The 25,555-nt window shown below is 37.0% G+C and overlaps 14 non-coding genes across 14 annotated transcripts; all 14 read left to right on the forward strand.

Annotated features, from left to right (window-relative positions):
- The first annotated feature begins 1,226 nt into the window (after nt 1-1,226).
- On the forward strand, nt 1,227-1,308 carry TRNAS-AGA (transfer RNA serine (anticodon AGA)). The gene has a single exon. It is a non-coding gene; the product is annotated as a tRNA-Ser (tRNA).
- Nucleotides 1,309-2,670: 1,362 nt separating this feature from the next.
- On the forward strand, nt 2,671-2,752 carry TRNAS-AGA (transfer RNA serine (anticodon AGA)). Its single transcript has one exon. It is a non-coding gene; the product is annotated as a tRNA-Ser (tRNA).
- Nucleotides 2,753-3,504: 752 nt separating this feature from the next.
- TRNAS-AGA (transfer RNA serine (anticodon AGA)) lies at nt 3,505-3,586 on the forward strand. The gene has a single exon. It is a non-coding gene; the product is annotated as a tRNA-Ser (tRNA).
- A 6,458-nt stretch (nt 3,587-10,044) lies between these two features.
- On the forward strand, nt 10,045-10,126 carry TRNAS-AGA (transfer RNA serine (anticodon AGA)). Its single transcript has one exon. It is a non-coding gene; the product is annotated as a tRNA-Ser (tRNA).
- A 749-nt stretch (nt 10,127-10,875) lies between these two features.
- TRNAS-AGA (transfer RNA serine (anticodon AGA)) lies at nt 10,876-10,957 on the forward strand. The gene has a single exon. It is a non-coding gene; the product is annotated as a tRNA-Ser (tRNA).
- A 1,365-nt stretch (nt 10,958-12,322) lies between these two features.
- On the forward strand, nt 12,323-12,404 carry TRNAS-AGA (transfer RNA serine (anticodon AGA)). The gene has a single exon. It is a non-coding gene; the product is annotated as a tRNA-Ser (tRNA).
- Nucleotides 12,405-13,156: 752 nt separating this feature from the next.
- TRNAS-AGA (transfer RNA serine (anticodon AGA)) lies at nt 13,157-13,238 on the forward strand. Its single transcript has one exon. It is a non-coding gene; the product is annotated as a tRNA-Ser (tRNA).
- Nucleotides 13,239-14,601: 1,363 nt separating this feature from the next.
- TRNAS-AGA (transfer RNA serine (anticodon AGA)) lies at nt 14,602-14,683 on the forward strand. The gene has a single exon. It is a non-coding gene; the product is annotated as a tRNA-Ser (tRNA).
- Nucleotides 14,684-16,037: 1,354 nt separating this feature from the next.
- TRNAS-AGA (transfer RNA serine (anticodon AGA)) lies at nt 16,038-16,119 on the forward strand. Its single transcript has one exon. It is a non-coding gene; the product is annotated as a tRNA-Ser (tRNA).
- A 729-nt stretch (nt 16,120-16,848) lies between these two features.
- TRNAS-AGA (transfer RNA serine (anticodon AGA)) lies at nt 16,849-16,930 on the forward strand. Its single transcript has one exon. It is a non-coding gene; the product is annotated as a tRNA-Ser (tRNA).
- A 602-nt stretch (nt 16,931-17,532) lies between these two features.
- On the forward strand, nt 17,533-17,614 carry TRNAS-AGA (transfer RNA serine (anticodon AGA)). Its single transcript has one exon. It is a non-coding gene; the product is annotated as a tRNA-Ser (tRNA).
- A 751-nt stretch (nt 17,615-18,365) lies between these two features.
- Nucleotides 18,366-18,447, forward strand: TRNAS-AGA (transfer RNA serine (anticodon AGA)). Its single transcript has one exon. It is a non-coding gene; the product is annotated as a tRNA-Ser (tRNA).
- A 5,492-nt stretch (nt 18,448-23,939) lies between these two features.
- TRNAS-AGA (transfer RNA serine (anticodon AGA)) lies at nt 23,940-24,021 on the forward strand. The gene has a single exon. It is a non-coding gene; the product is annotated as a tRNA-Ser (tRNA).
- Nucleotides 24,022-24,778: 757 nt separating this feature from the next.
- TRNAS-AGA (transfer RNA serine (anticodon AGA)) lies at nt 24,779-24,860 on the forward strand. Its single transcript has one exon. It is a non-coding gene; the product is annotated as a tRNA-Ser (tRNA).
- Nucleotides 24,861-25,555: the final 695 nt, after the last annotated feature.

The raw sequence follows: 25,555 nt of genomic DNA on the forward strand, positions 1-25,555 counted from the left end.
AAAGCGAAAACAGTTATTTAAAACTTTTCTGGTCAATGAAAACCGCTCCCATCAATGGAGATACATTTTATATGAGAAAATAAACTATATTTGTTCTTAAGAACAAGAAAAATTACCAAAGATCAGGCCCTGACTGATTAATTTAATTTCGAAAAAACGTTTACTGTTAAAGTGATTTCTAATAATTTGTTGGTAAATACAATTTATATGAGCAAATTTAGTAGAGAGAAATATAAATGATTTTGCATTTTCGTACTAAAAATCAACTATGACATCTGCCAATGTTAGGTCTGAATGTATCAGCCTTCAAAAGGTTATTTTTTAGCAGAACTAAATCCATTGCTGACTGAACATCGCCCTTTCTACAGTGTTCCATGAACTTTCGTTTCTTTGTGTTAATGCCATCAATGTTGGCCTTGCTTTACCGAAGAGAGAACTTGATGCTTACTTTGCCATATAACTCACTTTAATGGCCGAATGGTTAAGGCATCAGACTAAAACTCACATAGGATCTTCCCGCGTTCGAGTCTTCGCTGCGAAGAACTGCAGACTTTCAAGATGACAGAAATCACATGGCCACCTTAATTTTCCAATCAACAGTAACTCCCAGACGTGAACCCAGTGCCAAGACAGAATACAAGAAGCAAGTAGGGTCATCTTCAACGGAATTCTTTTTTTTTTTTTTTTTTACATATTCTGAAATTTGTAATAATGCCTCACATGATTTCGATGGAGTGACATCTATCAAATGTTTTCAGAAAAATAGTACATATTATGATGAAGTATTCAGGGAAAATATGCAAACCTATCAATGAAAAATCTAGTAACACCAAAAATTCAGACTCTAACCATTAACTGAAAAATGAGCAAAACATACAAACTTGCACAACTGTTACTCTCAGGCATGAACTATATATACAATAATATTGGTGTAATACTTACATTAAACAGGACATTTCAGATTATAAACCTACGTCAAGGCAACTCCAGTTTACCCAGTAACATTCAACCGGTTCCAATAGTCGTCCTTCATATATTCAGTGAAATTCAAATTGAGTCAAAGGTCAATATTTGACAATATATTATCTCGAGAACGGATTATTTTTATCCTCCACCAATCTCAAAATAAAATATAACGATCGAAGGAAGTAAAAAAATGTGGAAATCACCACCCAGTAATATTTTCACAGAAAATATGAAATTAATAATTTTCATGGCTTTTCCGTGCAGTGATGGCCGAGTGGTTAAGGCGTCTGACTAGAAATCAGATGGGATCTTCCCGCGTAGGTTCGAATCCTACTCACTGCGAATTTCAGTGATTTTAAGTGAATATCTCTTGTTGCCAAATGAAAACAGGCTGTATTACCAACAGGTGTTGACCCAGCATCAGATTGAATAATTGGCTCATAGCCACCTCATAAGATTCATCCAACCATCATTCACCCTAAATTCATTACTAGTTTCACAACTCCTCTTAATTTTTAAACTCTCCTTAATTATTCAGAAATTGTTACTAATACCCACACTGATAGTATTCCTGTTTTCATTCAAGTTTTCTCTCGTCTCTTCAGATGAATATGTGGTAGTTCATTCTCAAAGGAGTATTTTCCATAGAAATAGGCTTTTCCAAATGAATAAGAACAAGTGAATATTTTATTAAATAAGCCTCCCATTTAACCTTCTATAACCAATAACACCCGTTTCGTTCTGGTGCTTCCAAAATCCTAAAACTACGAAAATATATTTACCACGTTATAACCATCCAGGATTTAACTGTCATTTACCTGTTTATCTTTTTTTTTTTTTGTCAAAAGAGATCACTCACGAAATTTTAATGTGGTGATGGCCAAGTGCTTAAGGCATCTGACTAGAAATCAGATGGATCTTCCCACGTAGGTTTAAATCCTACTCACTGCGAAATGCAGTGCTTTTCAAAAACTACAGCCAAGAAAATGTTCCTGGGTACACATTGCAAAATTTAATGCTAGGGTTTCATTCTATGAAGTTCGTCTGCAATGATGACATCCCAAAAGATACCCATACCTCCCCAGAGTCCCCTGCACTGTTAATCCCAATTATTTTTCTGTGTTCCCAATCCTTTTAACTTCTTATGCTCACAAGATAAGTGAGTAAATGCCTATAAAGAATCCTTTCCTACGGGCATCCATCTAATAAATCATGAAGGATACTCTTCTGATTATTCTCTTTTTTTTTTTACAATGTAATGGGATCTTAACACTTATATTCAAATTGTCCTCAATAAGGATTGAAGACATAGTGAAAAGTAGTCTATTCATACCAGACTCACAAGCCTAAGTATCATTATGGGATGAAAAATCAATACAAGGGTTAATAAACTGGCCATTTTTATGACAAAAGTAACATAGATCTCTATAAAAGAATTCTCAGTACATGTTCAATGCAGTAATATTGACTGATGGAAAATTATACTTGAATTTCCAAGACTTCCAATGTATTTCCACCATTTGGCAAACACATTTATCTAAATTCTGAATACAAACAAAATAAAAATTCTACCCAAATTTACAAAAATTGGAACTCAACAATAAACTTAAAAAATGGAGAAGTAAATCATATAACATTAAAAGAAATACCATACAATGCCTCACTTATCGGTTTGTAACAATAAATCACTTGCATATTTTCTGTGCAGTGATGGCCGAGTGGTTAAGGCGTCTGACTAGAAATCAGATGGGATCTTCCCGCGTAGGTTCGAATCCTACTCACTGCGAAATGCAGTGCTTTTAAAAACCTACAACCAAGTAAATGTTCCTGGTACACGTTCCATAATTAATGCTAGCATTTCATTCAAACAAGCTCATCCGCAATAATGGCATTCCAAAGGATACATATATCACCCCAGAGCCCTTAACACTGGAAATCTCAATTATTTTTGCATAGTCACAATCCTTTAAACTCATTATGCTCACAAGATAAGTGTGTAAATGCCAATAAAGAATCCTTTCTTATTCAAAATGGCCATGCTTCTAACAAACCAAGAAGGATACTGCTCTGATCATTCTCTTTTTTTATTTTTTCCAATTTCTTGCGATCTTAATGCTTATATTCGAATCCTACTCAATAAGTAATAATAATATAAATAGTCTATCCATATCAGACTCACAAGTCTAAGTATCGTTATGGGATGAAAGTCTGTACAATGTACTTTTACGAAAAAATAACATAGATCTATACAAAAGAATTCTCAAGACATCTGCAATGCAGTATTATTGACTGATGGAAAAGCATCCTTGAAATCCATATTTAATTTCCAAAACTCATGTCTTAACATCATTTGGTAAATGCATTTATCTAAATTCTGAAAGCAACCAAAATAAAAATCCTACCTACATTAGTTTAAGGAAAACGAACCTCAACAACAAACTTAAAAAATGGAGAATTAAATTATATAATATAGAAAACAATGCCATGCAGTACCTCCCTAATTAATCTGCAGCAAGAAATGAGTAGCACATTTTCTATGCAGTGATGGCCGAGTGGTTAAGGCGTCTGACTAGAAATCAGATGGGATCTTCCCGCGTAGGTTCGAATCCTACTCACTGCGAATTTCAGTGATTTTAAGTGAATATCTCTTGTTGCCAAATGAAAACAGGCTATATTTCCAACAGGTGTTGACCCGGCATCAGATTGAGTAATTAGCTCAGAGCCACCTCATAAGATTCATCCAACCATCATTCACCCTAAATTCATTACTAGTTTCACAACTCCTCCTCTTAGTTTTTAAACTCTCCTTAATTATTCAGAAATTGTTACTAATACCCACACTGATAGTATTCCTGTTTTCATTCAATTTTTCTCTCATCTCTTCAGAAGAATATGTAGTAGTTCATTCTCAAAGGAGTATTTTCCATAGAAATAGGCTTTTCCAAATGAATGAGAACAAGTGAATACTTTATTAAATAAGCCTCCCATTTAACCTTAATGACCAATAACACCTGTTTCGTTCTGTGCTTCCAAAATCCTAAAACCACGAAAATGTATTTACCATGTTATAACCATCTAGAATTTAGCTGTCAATTACCTATTTATCTTTTTTTTTTGGTCAAAAGAAATCACTCTCGAAATTTTAATGTGGTGATGGCCAAGTGCTTAAGGCATCTGCCTAGAAATCAGATGGGATCTTCCCTCGTAGGTTTAAATCCTACTCACTGCGAAATGCAGTGCTTTTCAAAAACTACAGCCAAGAAAATGTTCCTGGGTACACATTGCAAAATTTAATGCTAGGATTTCATTCTGTGAAGTTCGTCTGCAACGATGACATCCCAAAAGATACACATACATCCCCAGAGTCCCCTACACTGTTAATCCCAATCATTTTTCTGTTCCCAATCCTTTTAACTTCTTATGCTCACAAGATAAGTGTGTAAATGCCTATAAAGAATCTTTCTTATGGGCATCCTTCTAATAAATCATGAAGGATACTCTTCTGATTATTCTCTTATTTTATTTTTTTACAATTCAATGGGACCTTAACGCTTATATTCAAATTGTCCTCAATAAAGACTGAAGATATAGTCGAAGTAGTCTATTCATACTAGACTCACAAGCCTAAGTATCGTTATGGGATGAAAAATCAATACAAGGGTTAATAAACTGGCCATTTTTATGACAAAAGTAACGTAGATCTCTATAAACGAATTCTCAGTACATGTGCAATGCAATATTGACTGATGGAAAATTATACTTGAATTTCCAAGACTTCCAATGTATTTCCACCATTTGGCAAACACATTTATCTAAATTCTGAATACAACCAAAATAAAAATTCTACCCAAATTTACAAAAATTGAACTTAACAATAAACTTAAAAATGGAGAAGTAAATCATATAACATTAAAAGAAATGTACAAAGTCACTTATCGGTTTTCAATAAATCAGGATATTGTTGCAGTGAGGGCCATTGGTTAAGTCTCTGACTAGAAATCAGCTTGTTTTCTTTGGTGACTTTTCCTTTTTCTTCGAAAGCTCTTTTAAAAGTCACAACCTAAAATGTTCCAGGTACACGCATTTTAATCATTTTTACTTTATGGTATTTAACAAATCATCTGCAATAATGACATTATCAAATGTTTCTTCATTCAGGCATCAAGACTGTAAATTGTAACTCTATTTTTGCATTGTCACAATTTGTACTATGTTCACTGCATATTATTGTTTATTGTTAAAGAACCTCAGGTCTTATTCAAAATGGCATTGTCTCTAACAAACCAAGAAGTCAGTCTGCTCAATGATAATTCGCCTGGATCTGTAATAAAGCAGCAGTAACCTTTACCTGCTTATTTCTTTGACACCAGTAAGTGGTGAATATAAGTATCTAGCCATTCAGCGGACTCACAAGTCTAACTCAGTCTTGGCTACAAGTATTTCTCCGAAAAAAAACGCTCTACAAAAGCGGCCTAAACACGGCGCTGTAACCAGCGTTTGACTGATGCTGAAATCCATATTTAATTTCACCAGCGTCACTAAGCGGAACCAACATCATTTGGTAAAGTGCATTTATCTAAATCCCGAAACTCCACCAAAAGGGGTCAAAGGAGGCGAGCATGTTTACGCGGATATCCCCTCCTTCATGCAGTTAACGCGGACCCGCGGACTGCCAGGTTTACCTACCTCCCATCACAGCCGCGCCGCGCCCCACTCAGGCCCTGATGGCTCCACACCAGCGCCTGAGAACATCAGACGAACAGGGCCGCCCTCACCTAAAGCTGCGCCAGTTTGATTTTAACCCATCGAGGTGGCTGCGCAGGGTGGAGAGCCACTTCAGAATCGCGGACCTCACGGACGAAATCCTACAGGCCGACACAGTGCTCACCGCCCTTCGGAGGACGTGTACAACAAACTCATCTCCGGGACCAAACACTCACCCTCATACAGCACCACAAAAAGTTCCTCCTCAAGCTTGCTCCCTGCCCAACCTCCTCTTAGTTTTTGCCAATAATCCACGCCTTAATTATTCAATCCAAGACTAATACCGGCAGGGGATGGTATTCATCTCCTGTCAACACCAGTCTTCTCATCTCTTCGAAGAATAGGAGATGTTTTTCGTCTCAAAGGAAATTTTCCATCGCCAACTCCTCCCAAATGAATACGAGAACCAGAATATTTCACCCCTACACCATGCCTTTAGGACCTTATATGACAACACCTCACAGACTCGTCAAGGCTTCAAGCGGCTAAAACCGAAAATGTATTTACACAGCCGGTCAGCTAACCATCCAGCCTGAAGAGGACAGAGCAGCCTATTCAACTTTTTTTTTTTTCGCCAACAGACGTCCACGAACCAAGACGGTGGTCCCCGGGCTTCTGTCGCTATCACAGAAATCAGAGGGCGCCCGAAATGCCTTCCGCCCTGGTTTCGTTCACCCGTTCAAAAATGCGTGCTTTTAAAAACCAGCAAGAAAATGCCATGGCAGCCAAGAACACAAGGCAAAAAAAATGTAGGTTTTTCGTCCGCGAAGTCTCCGGCAGGATGATGCTGGTCGACACAAAGCCTTTAAGTCGGTCTTCCCAGCATCCAGTTAACCGCAATAATTTTTCAGACCCAGACCTTTTTAACTTCCTGACGGCAAGCCAAGTGTGTAAACCCCATCCTCTTTCTTACGGCACCTTCTAATCGATCTCCATGCCAGAGTTACTCCTGGGACTTATTCGTCTGACGTAGGTTTTTAACTCCTGGGGGCCGATTTTCTGGCTCACTTCGGCCTGAAGATCGGCGTGGAAGTAGCTATTCGATACCAGACTCCTGCCGGTCTCTCCCGTTAACGGCGGGACCCAGACCCACCATCAACAAAGGCCGCCCCCCACCATAACACCTTCTGTCAGTTTTGTTGACAAAAGTAACGCCAAGTCCCCGGGGCCCCAGTACATGGCATATACCACCATTGACTGAGTGACTAAAGGGCCCCCGACACATTTATCTAAGTTCTGAATTCCCCTCAGCGCCCAAAGTAGGCGAAAAAATAAATTAAAAGATGGAACGGATGGGCATCTGCAGGAAAGCCTCCAGTCCATGGGCCTCCCCCTCCACATGGTGCAGAAACCGGACGGCTCCTGGAGACCCCCTGCGGCGACTACAACGGCTCAACATTGCAACGGAGCCCGACCACTACCCTCTGCCCAATATGCAAGACCTCACGGCCTCCTTTCACGGGGCCAAAATATTCACTAAATTGGACCTTTTAAATCTTATTTTCAGGTACCTGTTGCGCCAGAGGACATACCAAAGACAGCCATCATCACGCCACTTCGGGTCCTATGTGTTCGCCTTCTCCACCTTGCCGGGCTGAGGAACGCCAGAGCCACCTTCCAATGGCTCATGGACAGCATCCTGGGGACCTAAAATTCTGCGTCTGCTCGTTGCGACATTCTCATATTTTCCAGGTCTCACAGCGAACACCAGAGGCACATCAAAGCAGTCCTCCAGTATTTCCAAGAAAACGGCCTGAAAATTTTTTCGTCATTTTTGACAAGTGTACCTTCGGCGTCCAGAAAGCAGAGTTCCTGGGTCACGAGGTATCTCCGACAGGCGTCCGCCCTCTTACATCGTTAAAGTGGCAGCCAAACATCTTTCGACACCCACCTCCATCAAGGTAGTCCAGGAGTTCCTTGGGATGGTCAAACTTCAACAGGCGCTTCATCCCCGGGATTGTTACCACGGCCCCCTGACGGAAGTCCTAAAGGTTTTTAAGTCCCTTTCTTGGGGACCCAGCCAGCAGCAGGCCTTTTCCTGACGAAGGCCCACTCACCAAGGCAAAAATGAATTGGCACACCAGGATCCCAAAGGCTCCTCCAGCTGACGACAGACGCCAGTAACATTTGCCTGCGGTGCTGTTCTGGAGCAAATCATCAACGGCGCCCCCAGCCCATCGCCTTCTTCAAAAAGTTTCAATCTGAAAAGAGTCCCGATGTACAGCACCTTCGACAGGGAACTCTTCGCTGATGTACCAGACAGTTCGGCACTTCAAGTTCCTCCTGGAGGGACGCCCTTCACAATCTTCACAGACCACCAGCCACTGGTTCACACTTTCCACGAAATCAAGGGGATATGGTCTTCCAGACAGCAGCGCCACCTCTCAGCCATAGCCAAATTTACCTGTTCCGTCAATACCTTGGGGCAAGAAAAATTTAATGCAGACGCCCTTCCAGAGTCGAGTTGCAACCATAACAGTGCAGCTTGGTGAAAGATTACCAGGACCTTGCCAGAGAACAGGCCGCTGACCCAGAAACCCCATTATTACCGCACTGCCATCACATCCCTTAAATGGCTCACTAGTAACGTGACCCTCGCCCCGGAGGCCCCAGCCTGCTCTGTGACATCAGCACAGGCCAGCCCCGCCTTTGGTTCCAGCCTCACGCCGCGCCAGGTATTCGACATCATCCGGCCATTTATCCCTCCGGCGGGACCAAATAAACTGCTTTCAAAATTTCGTCTGGCACGGGGTGCTCAAAATAAACTTAACAGCCTGGGCAAAACAGTGCCTGCAGTGCCAGACCAGTAAAGTGGGTCGTCAAGAAACGCAGTCGGGGTAGGCGTGATTCCCACAGCCAGGCGCCGACTAGAAATCAGACATCCAATCGGCGTCATTCGGGCCCCTTCCCCATCAGGCGGATCCAGATACCTCACTCTGCGGTATGAAAACCACGAAGGTGGCCAGGTGCCACGCCCATGCAAGAAGCCACCGCCAGCAATGCGCCAGGCCCTGCTCTCCAGTTGGGTTAGCTTCAACATGCGCCCCGGACCACATCACAACCGACAGGAAACATTTCCTCTCCGAGCTGTGGTCTGCCCTGGCTCAACTATGGGGGAACCACGCACCACACCACCATAGCGTACAACCCAGCGCCAACGGCCTGGTTGAAAATTTTGTTCACAGGTCACAAAGTCATCCCTCAATATTTAAAGGACTGGAAACATCAGCTGCCGTGGGTCCTCCTCGGGTTGAGGACCGCCCCAGAGCCGACGGCACCCATCATCCATTTAGTTGAACAAACCTTGGGGAACCCCTTTGGTGCGGGAGAGCTCGTACGGGTGATCGCCACTCCCCATCTCTGCAGTTTTCATTCAATTTTTGGCTGGCAAGTTCCCCCCTTGCAGGAATCATACATCGACAGAGCAACCAGTTCGTACCGCCACAGCTGTCATTTAACATTAAATAACCAAGTCGGCGCCGTTCCGTCCACCAAAACTAAACCACAGGGGACCCTTAGCGTGCTGGGCGGAACAGCAAGGCGTTCGGCTGGCATTCCAGGCAAGAACGACTGGGTTTCCATAAAAGACCGGCTAAAGCCCGCCTTCCTGTCGGAGAGTCCCGCAGACGTTAAAGCCCCTTCCGCCCTAACGAAATCCAGCACGCCCTTCACCACCGCAGGCGCGGCCGCCTTTAGGAAGGGAGTGCCCAAACAAGCCTCACAGGCAAGAAAGTTCCTCAGTTATCCTCAATAAATTTTACCCTTTAGCGTCCACCAGTTACTAATTAATCAATTTATTATGCTCTTGGGAGTATTTGTAAAGTCACCAAATAGCGCCAGGATAGTGTTTGGGCATGGCGCCATTAATTTGAAGTCTCCGCTGAGCTTGTTTTTCTTTTTGACTTCCCGTTTTCTTCAGAGCTCAATTAGTCACGCCTAAAACGTGCCAGGTCACGAATTTTAATCATTTTTACTTTATGGTATTTAAGCCTAATGTCACACATTGTGTAAAATGTTTCTTCATTCACAGGCATCAAGACTGTATCTATATTGTAACTCTGTATATTTCGTATTGTAATTTGTACTCGTTCACTGCATATTATTGTTTATTGTTTGACCTCAATGGAACAGTCAATTCCATTGTCTCTCACGGGTTCGGCGTCAGTCGTATTTTCGCAATTTATAAAGCCGCCTGGATCTGTAATAAAACCAGCAATAACCTTTACCTGCTCGTTTCTTTGACACATAGAAAGAAATACCATACAATGCCTCACTTATCGGTTTGTAACAATAAATCACATGCATATTTTCTGTGCAGTGATGGCCGAGTGGTTAAGGCGTCTGACTAGAAATCAGATGGGATCTTCCCGCGTAGGTTCGAATCCTACTCACTGCGAAATGCAGTGCTTTTAAAAACCTACAACCAAGTAAATGTTCCTGGTACACGTTGCAAAATTAATGCTAGCATTTCATTCTAACAAGCTCATCTGCAATAATGACATTCCAAAGGATACATATACCACCCCAGAGCCCTTAACACTGGAAATCTCAATTATCTTTGCATAGTCACAATCCTTTAAACTCATTATGCTCACAAGATAAGTGTGTAAATGCCAATAAAGAATCCTTTCTTATTCAAATGGCCATGCTTCTAACAAACCAAGAAGGATACTGCTCTGATCATTCTCTTTTTATTTTTCCAATTTCTTATGATCTTAATGCTTATATTCAAACCCTACTCAGTAAGGAGTAATAATATAAGTAGCCTATCCATATCAGACTCACAAGTCTAAGTATCGTTATGGGATGAAAGTCTATACAATGCATTTTTACGAAAAAAATAACATAGATCTATACAAAAGAATTCTCAAGACATCTGCAATGCAGCATTATTGACTGATGGAAAAACATCCTTGAAATCCATATTTAATTTCCAAGACTCATGTCTTAACATCATTTGGTAAATGCATTTATCTAAATTCTGAAAGCAACCAAAATAAAAATCCTACTTACATTAGTTTAAGGAAAACGAACCTCAACAACAAACTTAAAAAATGGAGAATTAAATTATATAATATAGAAAGCAATGCCATGCAGTACCTCCCTAATTAATCTGCAGCAAGAAATGAGTAGCACATTTTCTATGCAGTGATGGCCGAGTGGTTAAGGCGTCTGACTAGAAATCAGATGGGATCTTCCCGCGTAGGTTCGAATCCTACTCACTGCGAATTTCAGTGATTTTTAAGTGAATATCTCTTGTTGCCAAATGAAAACAGGCTATATTTCCAACAGGTGTTGACCCGGCATCAGATTGAGTAATTAGTTCAGAGCCACCTCATAAGATTCATCCAACCATCATTCACCCTAAATTCATTACTAGTTTCACAACTCCTCCTCTTAGTTTTTAAACTCTCCTTAATTATTCAGAAATTGTTACTAATACCCACACTGATAGTATTCCTGTTTTCATTCAATTTTTCTCTCATCTCTTCAGAAGAATAGATAGTAGTTCATTCTCAAAGGAGTATTTTCCATAGAAATAGGCTTTTCCAAATGAATGAGAACAAGTGAATACTTTATTAAATAAGCCTCCCATTTAACCTTCTATAACCAATAACACCTGTTTCGTTCTGTGCTTCCAAAATCTTAAAACCACGAAAATATATTTACCATGTTATAACCATCTAGGATTTAGCTGTCAATTACCTATTTATCTTTTTTTTTTTTGGTAAAACGAGATCACTCTCGAAATTTTAATGTGGTTATGGCCAAGTGCTTAAGGCATTTGACTAGAAATCAGATGGGATCTTCCCACGTAGGTTTAAATCCTACTCACTGCGAAATGCAGTGCTTTTCAAAAACTACAGCCAAGAAAATGTTCCTGGGTACACATTGCAAAATTTAATGCTAGGATTTCATTCTATGAAGTTCGTCTGCAACGATGACATCCCAAAAGATACACATACCTCCCCAGAGTCCCCTGCACTGTTAATCCCAATCATTTTTCTGTTCCCAATCCTTTTAACTTCTTATGCTCACAAGATAAGTGTGTAAATGCCTATAAAGAATCTTTCTTATGGGCATCCTTCTAATAAATCATGAAGGATACTCTTCTGATTATTCTCTTATTTGTTTTTTTACAATTCAATGGGACCTTAACGCTTATATTCAAATTGTCCTCAATAAAGACTGAAGATATAGTGGAAGTAGTCTATTCATACCAGACTCACAAGCCTAAGTATCATTATGGGATGAAAAATCAATACAAGGGTTAATAAACTGGCCATTTTTATGACAAAAGTAACGTAGATCTCAATAAACGAATTCTCAGTACATGTTCAATGCAGTAATATTGACTGATGGAAAATTATACTTGAATTTCCAAGACTTCCAATGTATTTCCACCATTTGGCAAACACATTTATCTAAATTCTGAATACAACCAAAATAAAAATTCTACCCAAATTTACAAAAATTGGAACTTAACAATAAACTTAAAAAATGGAGAAGTAAATCATATAACATTAAAAGAAATACCATACAATGCCTCACTTATCGGTTTGTAACAATAAATCACTTGCATATTTTCTGTGCAGTGATGGCCGAGTGGTTAAGGCGTCTGACTAGAAATCAGATGGGATCTTCCCGCGTAGGTTCGAATCCTACTCACTGCGAAATGCAGTGCTTTTAAAAACCTACAACCAAGTAAATGTTCCTGGTACACGTTGCAAAATTAATGCTATCATTTCATTCTAACAAGCTCATCTGCAATAATGACATTCCAAAGGATACATATACCACCCCAGAGCCCTTAACACTGGAAATCTCAATTATTTTTGCATAGTCACAATCCTTTAAACTCCTTATGCTCACATGATAAGTGTGTAAATGCCAATAAAGAATCCTTTCTTATTCAAAATGGCCATGCTTCTAACAAACCAAGAAGGATACTGCTCTGATCATTCCCTTTTTTATTTTTTCCAATTTCTTGTGATCTTAATGCTTATATTCAAATCCTACTCAGTAAGTAATAATAATATAAGTAGTCTATCCATATCAGACTCACAAGTCTAAGTATCATTATGGGATGAAAGTCTATACAATGCATTTTTACGAAAAAAATAACATAGATCTATACAAAAGAATTCTCAAGACATCTGCAATGCAGCATTATTGACTGATGGAAAAACATCCTTGAAATCCATATTTAATTTCCAAAACTCATGTCTTAACATCATTTGGTAAATGCATTTATCTAAATTCTGAAAGCAACCAAAATAAAAATCATACCTACATTAGTTTAAGGAAAACGAACCTCAACAACAAACTAAAAAAATGGAGAATTAAATTATATAATATAGAAAACAATGCCATGCAGTACCTCCCTAATTAATCTGCAGCAAGAAATGAGTCGCACATTTTCTATGCAGTGATGGCCGAGTGGTTAAGGCGTCTGACTAGAAATCAGATGGGATCTTCCCGCGTAGGTTCGAATCCTACTCACTGCGAATTTCAGTGATTTTAAGCGAATATCTCTTGTTGCCAAATGAAAACAGGCTATATTTCCAACAGGTGTTGACCTGGCATCAGATTAAGTAATTAGCTCAGAGCCACCTCATAAGATTCATCCAACCATCATTCACCCTAAATTCATTACTAGTTTCACAACTCCTCCTCTTAGTTTTTAAACTCTCCTTAATTATTCAGAAATTGTTACTAATACCCACACTGATAGTATTCCTGTTTTCATTCAATTTTTCTCTCATCTCTTCAGAAGAATATGTAGTAGTTCATTCTCAAAGGAGTATTTTCCATAGAAATAGGCTTTTCCAAATGAATGAGAACAAGTGAATACTTTATTAAATAAGCCTCCCATTTAACCTTCTATAACCAATAACACCTGTTTCGTTCTGTGCTTCCAAAATCCTAAAACTACGAAAATGTATTTACCACGTTATAACCATCTAGGATTTAGCTGTCAATTACCTATTTATCTTTTTTTTTTTGGTCAAAAGAGATCACTCTCGAAATTTTAATGTGGTGATGGCCAAGTGCTTAAGGCATTTGACTAGAAATCAGATGGGATCTTCCCACGTAGGTTTAAATCCTACTCACTGCGAAATGTAGTGCTTTTAAAAAACTACAGCCAAGAAAATGTTCCTGGGTACACATTGCAAAATTTAATGCTAGGATTTCATTCTATGAAGTTCGTCTGCAACGATGACATCCCAAAAGATACACATACCTCCCCAGAGTCCCCTGCACTGTTAATCCCAATAATTTTTCTGTTCCCAATCCTTTTAACTTCTTATGCTCACAAGATAAGTGTGTAAATGCCTATAAAGAATCTTTCTTATGGGCATCCTTCTAATAAATCATGAAGGATACTCTTCTGATTATTCTCTTATTTGTTTTTTTACAATTCAATGGGACCTTAACGCTTATATTCAAATTGTCCTCAATAAAGACTGAAGATATAGTGGAAGTAGTCTATTCATACCAGACTCACAAGTTTAAGTATCATTATGGGATGAAAAATCAATACAAGGATTAATAAACTGGCCATTTTTATGACAAAAATAATGTAGATCTCTATAAAAGAATACTCAGGACATGAGCAATGCAGTAATATTGACTGACTGAAAATTATACTTGAATTTCCAAGACTTCCAATGTATTTACACCATTTGGCAAACACATTTATCTAAATTCTGAATAGAACCAAAATAAAAATTCTACCCAAATTTACAAAAATTGGACCTCAACAATAAACTTAAAAAATGGAGAAGTAAATCATATAACATTAAAAGAAATATCATAGAAGGCCTCACTAATCAGTTTGTAACAATAAACCATTTGCATATTTTCTATGCAGTGATGGCCGAGTGGTTAAGGCGTCTGACTAGAAATCAGATGGGATCTTCCCGCGTAGGTTCGAATCCTACTCACTGCGAAATTCGGTGCTTTTAAGTGAATATCACTTGTTGCCAAATGAAAACGGGCAATACTTCCAATGGCATTAACCCTGCAACACACTGAGTAACTGGCACAGAGCCACTGTAATAGATTCAATGACTTCAACATATAGTAATGAACCAAAAGGAAATGGTTAGAATATGTTGCATAGAGAAGTTCTTAAATTGTAATGAATGGATGTAAAATTATGTGCTATATGCATCCACAATTTTCAGTATTTCTATATATCTGGAAACTTGAAAATTTTTTCATGTTCAAAATGTTCCTAGTGAAATTTTCTCAATAAGGCAAATTGCTTAAAGGACAAGAATCCTCTTTTCTTTTGCTAACGTTAAATTTAATTTCCTCCAAACATCTTTCTCCCCAAATTCATTAATAGTTTCACAACTCCTCTTCTTAGTTTCAAACTCTTCTTAATTATTCAGAAATTGTTACTAATACCCACCGATTATACTCCCGTTTTTACTCAATTTTTCTCTCGTCCTTTATTAAATATTATGTGGTAGTTTATTTTCAAAAATTAATTACCACTGAACATAGTCTTCTACAAAATGAATTGGAACAATTGAATACTTTATTATATAAGCCTTTCATTTAACCTTCTATAACCAATAACAACCGTTTCGTCCTGTGCTTCCAAAATCGCAAAACCACGAAAATATATTTACCATGTTATGACCATCTAGGATTTAACTGTCAATTTCTTTATATATCTCTATTTTTTTTTTTTTTTTTTTGCAATAAGTCACTCACGGAATTTTAGTGCAGTGATGGCCAAGTGGTTAAGACACCTGACTAGAAATCAGATAGGATCTTCCTGTGTAGGTTCGAATCCTATCACTGCGAAATGCAGTGCAAAATTTTAACCAAGAGAATGTTCTTGGGTACACGTTACAAAATTTAATGTCAGCATTTCATTCTATGAAGCTTGTCCATAACGATGACACTTCGAAAGATACACATACTTCCCCAGAGTCCCTTAAACTGGAAATCCAAATTATTTTTCTGTGTTCCCAATTCTTTTAACTTCTTATGCTCACTAGTAATGTAGATCTCTATAAAAAGAATTCTCAGGACATCTGCAATGCACTAATATTGACTAATGGAAAATTATCCTTGAATTTCAGAGACTTCCAATGTATTTGCATCATGTGGCAAACACATTTATCTAAATTCAGAAAACCAAAATAAAAATTCTACCAACATTTATGAAAAATGAACCTCAACAATAAACTTAAAATGGAGAGGTAAAATGACATAACATAAAAAGAAATGCCATACAATACCTTGCTAATCAGTTTGTAACAAGAAACCACTGGGATATTTTCTATGCAGTGATGGCCGAGTGGTTAAGGCGTCTGACTAGAAATCAGATGGGATCTTCCCGCGTAGGTTCGAATCCTACTCACTGCGAAATTCGGTGGTTTTAAGTGAACATCACTTGCTGCCATATGAAAACACGAATATTTTCAACAGGTGTATATACACAGCAACACACTGAGCAATTGGCAAATTGAAACTGCAATAGGTTCAACGACTTCAACATGTAGTAATGCACCAAAAGGAAACTGTTAGGAAACATTGCATAGAGATGTTCTTAAATTGCAATGTATGGGTGTAAAATAATATGCTATATGCATCCACAATTTTCAGTACTTCTTTACATCTGGAAACTTGAAAATTTTGTTCAAAATGTTCGTAGTGAAATTTTCTCAAAGCAAAACTGCTTAAAGGACAAAAAATTCTTTTTTCTTTTGCTAAGAAAGTCACTTTTCTCCAACCTTCATTCACCCAAAATTCATTGATAGTTTCACAACTTCTCTTCTTAGTTATTAAACTCCCTTTAATTATTAAGAAATTATCACTAATACCGACACCAATTATACTTCTGTTTTCATTCAATTTTTCTCTCATCCCTTCATAAAGAATATATGATAGCTGAATTAGAACAGTTAAATACCTTATTAAATAAGCCTCATTTAACCTTCTATAACCAGTAGCACCCGTTTCGTTCTGTGCTTCCAAAATCCTAAAACCACTAAAATATATTTACCATGTTATAACCATCTAGGATTTAGCTCTCATTAATTTACTTATCTCTACTTTTTTTTTGTAACAAAAGATCACTCACGAAAGTTTAGCGCAGTGATGGCCAAGAGGTTAAAGCGCCTGTCTAGAAATCAGGTGGGATCTTCACACGTAGGTTCGAATCCTACTCACTGCGAAATGCAGTGTTTTTAAAAAAACTACAGGCAAGAAAATGTTCCTAGGTACACATAATAAATTTTATTTTATTTTTCCGTGTTCCTAATCCTTATAATTTATTATGCTCACAAGATAAGTGTGTAAATGCCAATAGATGATATTTTCTTATGGGCATATTTCCCATAAATTGTGAAGGATACTCTTCTGATTATTCTCTTTTTTTATTTTTTTCCAATTTTATCGGATCTTAATGCTTATATTCTAATCCTGCTCAATAAGGACTGAAGAAATAATGAAAGTAGTCTATCAGACTAACAAGCCTAAGTATCATAATGTGATGAAAAATCAATACAAGGGTTAATAAATTGTTCATTTTTACGACAAAACTAACGTAGATCTCTATTAAAGAATTCTATGGGCATCTGCAATGAAGTTATATTGACTAATGGAAAATTATCCTTGAATTTCCAAGACTTCCAATGTATTTTCATAATTTGGTAAATACATTTATCTAAATTCCAAAAAACCAAAATAAAAATTCTGAATTATATAACATAGAAAGAAATGCCATATAATCTCGCTAATCAGTTTGTGGCAAGAAATCACTTGCATATTTTCTATGCAGTGATGGCCGAGTGGTTAAGGCGTCTGACTAGAAATCAGATGGGATCTTCCCGCGTAGGTTCGAATCCTACTCACTGCGAAATGCAGTGCTTTTAAAAACCTACAACCAAGTAAATGTTCCTGGTACACGTTGCAAAATTAATGCTAGCATTTCATTCTAACAAGCTCATCTGCAATAATGACATTCCAAAGGATACATATACCACCCCAGAGCCCTTAACACTGGAAATCTCAATTATTTTTGCATAGTCACAATCCTTTAAACTCATTATGCTCACAAGATAAGTGTGTAAATGCCAATAAAGAATCCTTTCTTATTCAAAATGGCCATGCTTCTAACAAACCAAGAAGGATACTGCTCTGATCATTCTCTTTTTTATTTTTTCCAATTTCTTGCGATCTTAATGCTTATATTCGAATCCTACTCAATAAGTAATAATAATATAAATAGTCTATCCATATCAGACTCACAAGTCTAAGTATCATTATGGGATGAAAGTCTATACAATGCATTTTTACGAAAAAATAACATAGATCTATACAAAAGAATTCTCAAGACATCTGCAATGCAGTATTATTGACTGATGGAAAAGCATCCTTGAAATCCATATTTAATTTCCAAGACTCATGTCTTAACATCATTTGGTAAATGCATTTATCTAAATTCTGAAAGCAACAAAAATAAAAATCCTACCTACATTAGTTTAAGGAAAACGAACCTCAACAACAAAGTTAAAAAATGGAGAATTAAATTATATAATATAGAAAGCAATGCCATGCAGTACCTCCCTAATTAATCTGCAGCAAGAAATGTGTCGCACATTTTCTATGCAGTGATGGCCGAGTGGTTAAGGCGTCTGACTAGAAATCAGATGGGATCTTCCCGCGTAGGTTCGAATCCTACTCACTGCGAAATGCAGTTGCTTTTAAAACCCTTCTGCCAAGGAAATATTCCAGAGTACTCACTGAGTGTTCGAGACAGCATTTCTATCTATGGAGTTCAACTGCAATGGCCACATACTAAAGGGCCCACAGGCTTCCCCATGAGTTCCTTACACTAGAAACCTACATTATTCTGTTTTCCCAATCCTACTAACTTCTTATCTCACCGGAATAACAGTCACTTGCTTACAAAGAATTTACTTCTTATTTAAAAAGGGGGCATACAAATAATAAATAAAGATAATACTTCTGAAGTTTGTTATCCAACTTCATGAAACGCTTTAATGACTCTTGGTGCAATCAATTTACATCAAAACATCTATGTACTTAGACAGAAATCACGAATCACAGCAAATTCAATAGAAAAACCTGAACGAATTCCATACCAGATGCAATCAGAATTCCAAAATTAATCTAAGCTCGGGAAATAATCATCATCTGAAGTCAATTGATATATACCAAGAGTTTACTAGCACGTGTTAATCGTAAACTTGTTTCTTTTCACTGTCTATTGTGCACTAAGACCATCTTATTTGAAAACATGTTATCCTGCTCAATACTGGATTAAAGAAATAACGAAAGGGGCCTACAACTGAGGTGGTTAAGGAGTCTCACTAGAAATCAGATGGGATCCGCCCATGTAGGTTCGAATCCTACTAACTGCACAGCCCAGAGATTTTAGGAAGATATGCAAAGGTACTTGAGCACTATTTCAAGACTGTGCCATTAAGCTCCGTTGATGGCACAGTGCCAGTATTCCAGATTCAAGTTCTTCTATTACGTAACTTAACTATATCTAGTAACCTACGATTAAATATGTTAAGCTGTCATTCTAAGGGAAACTTTGTATTAAGCATAGTTGCCTGAAGACTACACCAAGAAAGCAAGCCCAGATTCTATCACATTATGGCCTTATTTTCCATTAAATCATTATTCTCCAAATTTACTAATATACTTTAATTATAATATAAATTTCTTCCTATTGATAATTTCTGCTTCAGTGGGGCCTATCTGGGATTCAGCATCTTTTGTGCCTCCATACAAACTTTTAAGTTTTCCCCAGTTCAAAAATGTTTGGCTTTCATTCGTTTCAGTGCCTAGATAACTACATCAAATAAAAGCACCTCTGAAACAAGGTACCTATTATTAAATAACTTCACCGTCAGCCTCATTATATATGACAAAATAACAATGCTAAGGTCCAGACTAATTTCTCTAAAGGGTACAAATACAAGCGTCATTCTGATAGTTGTTTCCTTGCTACATGAACTGAGTAGTGTTTAAAACCGTCCGACATGATTTCACAAGAGCTCTTCCGGAGTAGCTTCGAATCCTACTCTATGAAAGGTAAAGATCTTAGAAAGGAACTGACAAGAAAAATCGGCAGAAAGCTCCATGAATGACACTGTCAAGCTAGAGTTCATACAATTTAAGATTACGTTAAATTGATATTCAATCAGTGTAATCTTCTGTCCACCTAATTGCATCCAGACACGTAAAAAACCAGAAGTCAGGATATTCAAAGAGAACAGTTTCAAAAACCTAATCAACGTCCTATATAGAAAGTCGCAGGTTCTGTCTCTCGACACATACCTTTTCCCCTAAAGGACTTAAAGGTAACTTAATGTCCACCTAGTTTGCAAAACAGTCTTCGTCAGTATTCTTTTTATCCTAATTTCTCCCCTCTCACTTGCTTAAGAAAATGTTCACCATTCATTTTCTAAAACAAACAGAAAACAGAAATCAAATCCAACACATATTGTTTCATTCTTTCACGTGTAATCATTCTTTAAAACGTCATCACTTAATTCTAAAATGAATGTGCCTTTCATCACCTTGTGGCAACTTCATCTTTAGTTTAAAGTCTTGATCCATTATCCCTTTAACTTCATGGAAATTCTTTTAGCTGTAAATATTACACTGAAATTGTCATCCATTCAATTCAACTTCTGAACAGAAAGTGAAGAGACATACGGTTAATTCAATCAATCTGAAGGATCCCAACAAACAATAACTTTTAAGCCTTTTAAACCATTACCAGTCTTAAGCAGTACCACTAGGTCATTCTCAGGAGCCAATCTTGTGCAATGGCAGGGCGGTTAAGGCGTCCGACGGAAAATCAGATAAAATATTCCTCAATCTGTCCGATTCCTAGTCAGCGAAAGAAACTGTAGAGAAAACGGCATTACCTTTAAATAATGTTTGTAGGTTCCATGAGGAACAGTGCCAACCTTAGTGCTGAATCACCGAAAACGTTTAGCACCTCTTATTGAATTTTGTTAAATCCATATCTAATCGACTATTGTAAACATCTGTTCCTAAATTTAAAGGACACAATGAAAAACCAAAGGCCTAATCTGACATACTCTGCCTGTCTACTTCCCATGAAAATACTATTCTCTAGATTATTGTTATAATAATTTCGTTTCAAAATATTACGCTTTTTCCTTATGGAATCCATTTCCTGCCTAAAATGCAACATATTTTGTACCTTTATGAAAAGTTAGTTTTAAATTGGAAATGTTTGGATTTCATTCATTTTAATGTTTAGGCACAAAATACGAATAAATGCGCGTATTCATAATTTCATTAAATGAATGGTCCCATCCCATCCAGAAGCCTATAACCTCATCAATATCCTCAATATATCTGTCTGAGAATATGATTCGGGTCTAAACTGCAGTCTCAAGAGGGTAAGTTTCATTGCTGTTCCACTGACAGCCATCTAGTGCAGTGTCTTATTTTAAATCAAATTAAATCTTCCTCCGTAGGTTCGGATTATTCTCACTGCACAATACAGAAGATTTTGAAAGCTACTGCCAACACTATCGGCGCTAATTAAATAATGTGGTGGTAACATCCGTTTGTGGCACAGCGCCAAATTCCAAGGTTCGACGAGTTAATCTGCTTTGGAGACATGCCAACTGGGCTAAGGGTTAGAAGAACTCTAAAATTATGTTGAACGCATAACAGTACATTCAACAAAAGTATTAAATTTTTTTTAACTAAATCCTGAGTCTAGAGCCTGAGTATTATAGTAGCTCATTATAGCATGCTCAAGAAACGGTTTTTTCGAAGCATAACTATATAAGCAATTAAATACGCAGCTACAAGTTCGCTTACGTTGTCTCACACGTAAATTCCCATTCTGTAATTACTTTAATATATGGGTTTCCCAATTTTCGTTATTAGTTTTTAGCAAATTACAAAGCATTCAGAAACGCTATCAAAACTTGAAATGAGTTTACAAAGCGGCCTCTGTCTTTGATATATATCTCTACAATTTCTTCTGATAAAGCTGTATGGTAAATCTTTTCCTTTCAATTCTACAGCATACTGAAAAAAATACCTAACACAATAAGTCGACGCCAGATTCCATCTAAATAATTACAACCAAAAGAATTTTTAAAGAAAAACGCAATACTTTGATTTTTATGCTAAGGAAATACCATTTTCTGTCTGCTTAATTAAGTGAGCAATTCGGTTATTACAAAGAATTATGATTATTTCGGCTTTGTGAAATCTACCAAGGATTCAGTACATATTACATCTTCATGAAAAATAATGCTCTCAGTTCTTGCAATAAACTGAAAAAGCTTTTAATCATTCATTTTATCACCTGGATACAAAACAAAGATATGTGCTGCTTCATCAATGGGAAACGATACTAAATAACCACTAATGGCCTCAAAATATCTGACAGAGCAATATCACACTGGTGTAGTTAAAGTTCTAGGAAAGTAAATATTCATAAGAAAACTCCACAGCTATATCATAAAATGTTTTCTGTGCAGTAATAGCCAAGTGGTTAATGCGTCTGACTAGAAATCAGATGGGATCTTCCCGCGTAGATTCGAATCCTACTCACTGTGAAATGCAGTGAGTAGGATTCGAACCTACAGTACAGGCAAGAAAATGTTCCCGAGTACACGTTGCAAAATTTAATCTAGCATGTCAATCTATGAAGCTCATTTGCAATGATGATATTCCGAAAGGTAAATGTACCTCCTCAAAGTCCCTTAAACTGGAAACCCAAATTATTTTTATGTGCTCCCAGTCCTTTTAATTTCTTATGCTCTCAAGATAAGTGTGTAAATGCCAATAGAGAATCCTTTCTTATGGGCATCTTTCTAATAAATTATGAAGGATACTCCTCTGATAATTCTCTTTTTCATTTTCTCCAGTTTTATGGAATTTTAATACTTATATTCAAATCCTGCTCAATAAGCATTGAAAAAATAATGAAAGTAGTCTATTCATACCAGACTCACAAGCCTAATTATCATTACGGGATGAAAAATCAATTCAAGGATTAATAAACTGTGCATTTTTACGATAAAAGTAACGTAGATCTCTAAAAAAGACTGATGGAAAATTATCCTTGAATTTCCAAGACTTCCAATGAATTTACATCATTTGGCAAACACATTTATCTAATTTCCGAAAACAACCAAAATAAAAATTCTACCCACATTTACAAAAAATGAACCTCAACAATAAACTTGAAAAATGGAGAAGTATATATGATATAACAGAAAGAAACCGTACAATACCTTGGTGATCAATTTCAGCAAGAAATCAATTTTGTTTTGTTATGATGTGATGGCCGAGTGGTTAAGGCGTCAATTTAGAAATAAAATTGGACTTTCTAACACAGGTTCGAATCCTACTCACTGCGAAAATCGGTGATTTTAAGTGAACATCACTTGCTGCCACGTGAAAACAGACAATATTTCCAACAGGTGTGTACGTGGCAACACATTGCGCAATTGGCAACATGCCACTTCAATAGGATCAACAACTTCAACAGGTAGTAACGCACCATAAGAAAATTGTAAGGATATGTTGCGCACAGATATTCTTAAATTGTAATGTATAGATGCAAAATGATATGCTATATGCATCCACAATTTTCAGTACTTCATTATATCTAGAAACTTTAAAATTATGTTCAAAATGTTCTTGGTGAAATTTTCTCAATAAAGCAAAACTGCTTCAAGGAAAAAAATTATTTCTTTCTTTTGTTAGCGTTTAGTCACTTTCCTTCAACCATCATTCACCCTAAATTCAATAATAGTTTCACAACTTATCTTCTTAGTTTTTAAACTCTAAATTATTCAGAAATCATTACTAATACCAGCACCAATTATACTTCTGTTACCGTTCAATTTTCCTCTCGTCTTTTCATAAAAAATATGTGGTAGTTTATTTTCAAAAAATTAATTTCCGTAGAAATAGGTTTTGCAAAATGAATTAGAACAATTCAATACTTAATTAAATAAGCCTCTCATTTAACCTTCTATAACCAGTAGCACCTGTTTCGTTCTGTGCCTCCAGAATCCTAAAACCACTAAAATATATTTGCCATGTTATAACCATCTAGGATTTAGCTTTCATTTGTTTATTGATTTTTATTTTCTTTTTTCTTTTTTGTCACACGAGATCACGCACGAAATTTTAATGCAGTGATGGCCGAGTGGTTAAGGCGTCTGACTAGAAATCAGATGGGATCTTCCCGCGTAGGTTCGAATCCTACTCACTGCGAAATGCCGTGCTTTTAAAAACCTACAGCCAAGAAAATGTTTCTGGGTACACGTTACAAAATTAATGCTAGCATTTCATTCTAAGAAACTCATCTGCAATTATGACATTCCGAAAGGTACATATACCTCCCCAGAGCCCCTAACACAGGAAAACTCTTATATTTTCACATAGTCCCAATCCTTTTAACTTCTTGTGCTCACAAGATAAGTGCATAAATGCCAATAAAGAATCCTTTCTTATTTACAATGGCCATTGCTTCTAATAAACCAAGAAGGATACTTCTCTGATCATTCTCTTTTTTTATTTTTTACAATTCCTTGGGAACTTAACGCTTTTATTCAAATCCTACTCAATAAGGATTGACAAAATAATATAAGTAGTCTATCCATATCAGACTCACACATCTAAGTATCGTTATGGGATGAAAAATCAATACAAAAATTAATAAACAAAAAATTACATAGATCTCTATAAAAGAATTCTCTAGACACCTGCAATGCAGTATTGTTGACTGATGGAAAACATCCTTGAATTCCATATTTAATTTCCAAGACTCATATCTTTACATCATTTGGTAAATGCATTTATCTAAATTTTGAAAGCATCCAAAATAAAAATCCTACCTAAACTAGTTTAAAAAAACCGAACCTCGACAACAAACTTTAAAAATTTAGAGGTAAATGATATAACAAAAAGAAATGCCATACAGTACCTACCTAATTCATCTACAGCAAGAAATGACTTGCGCATTTTCTATGCAGTGATGGCCGAGTGGTTAAGGCGTCTGACTAGAAATCAGATGGGATCTTCCCGCGTAGGTTCGAATCCTACTCACTGCGAAATGCAGTAGCTTTTAAAACCCTTCTGCCAAGAAAATGTTCCAGAGTACCCACTGAAAGTGTTTAAGAGAGCATTTCTATCTATGGAGTTCAACTGAAATGGCCACATGCCAAAGGGTCCATAGACTTCCCCAAGAGTTCCTTGCACTAGAAACCTACATTACTGTTTTCCCAGTCCTATTAACTTCTTATGTACTCGAAATAGCAGTCACTTGCTCATAAAGAATTTACTTCTTATCTAAAAGGGGCATACTAGTAATAAAAAAAAAGATAATTCTCTCACTTTTCTCTTTTTGAGGTTTATGTTATCCAACTTCATGAAACACTTTAATGCCTCTTGGTGCAATCAGTTTACATCACAACATCTATATCCTTTGACAGAAAATTATGAATCACTGCAAATTCAAAAAACCTGAACGAATTTGATACCAGATGCAATCAAAATTCCAAAATTAATCTAAGCTTTGGAAATCAGATGGTATCTGCCTGTGTAGGTTCGAATCGTATTCACTGCACAGCCCAGAGATTTTAGAAAGGCTTGCAAGGGCACACAGGTACTATTTCAAGACTGCCATTAAGCTCCGTTGATGGCACAGTGCCACTATTTCAGATTCAAGGAGTTGTTCTATTACATAACTTAACTCTATCTAGCAACCTAACATTAAGTATGTTTAGGTATCATTCTAAAGGAAACT

This window comes from Macrobrachium rosenbergii, chromosome 13 (genome assembly GCF_040412425.1).
Source record: "Macrobrachium rosenbergii isolate ZJJX-2024 chromosome 13, ASM4041242v1, whole genome shotgun sequence".
Taxonomy (NCBI): domain Eukaryota; kingdom Metazoa; phylum Arthropoda; class Malacostraca; order Decapoda; family Palaemonidae; genus Macrobrachium; species Macrobrachium rosenbergii.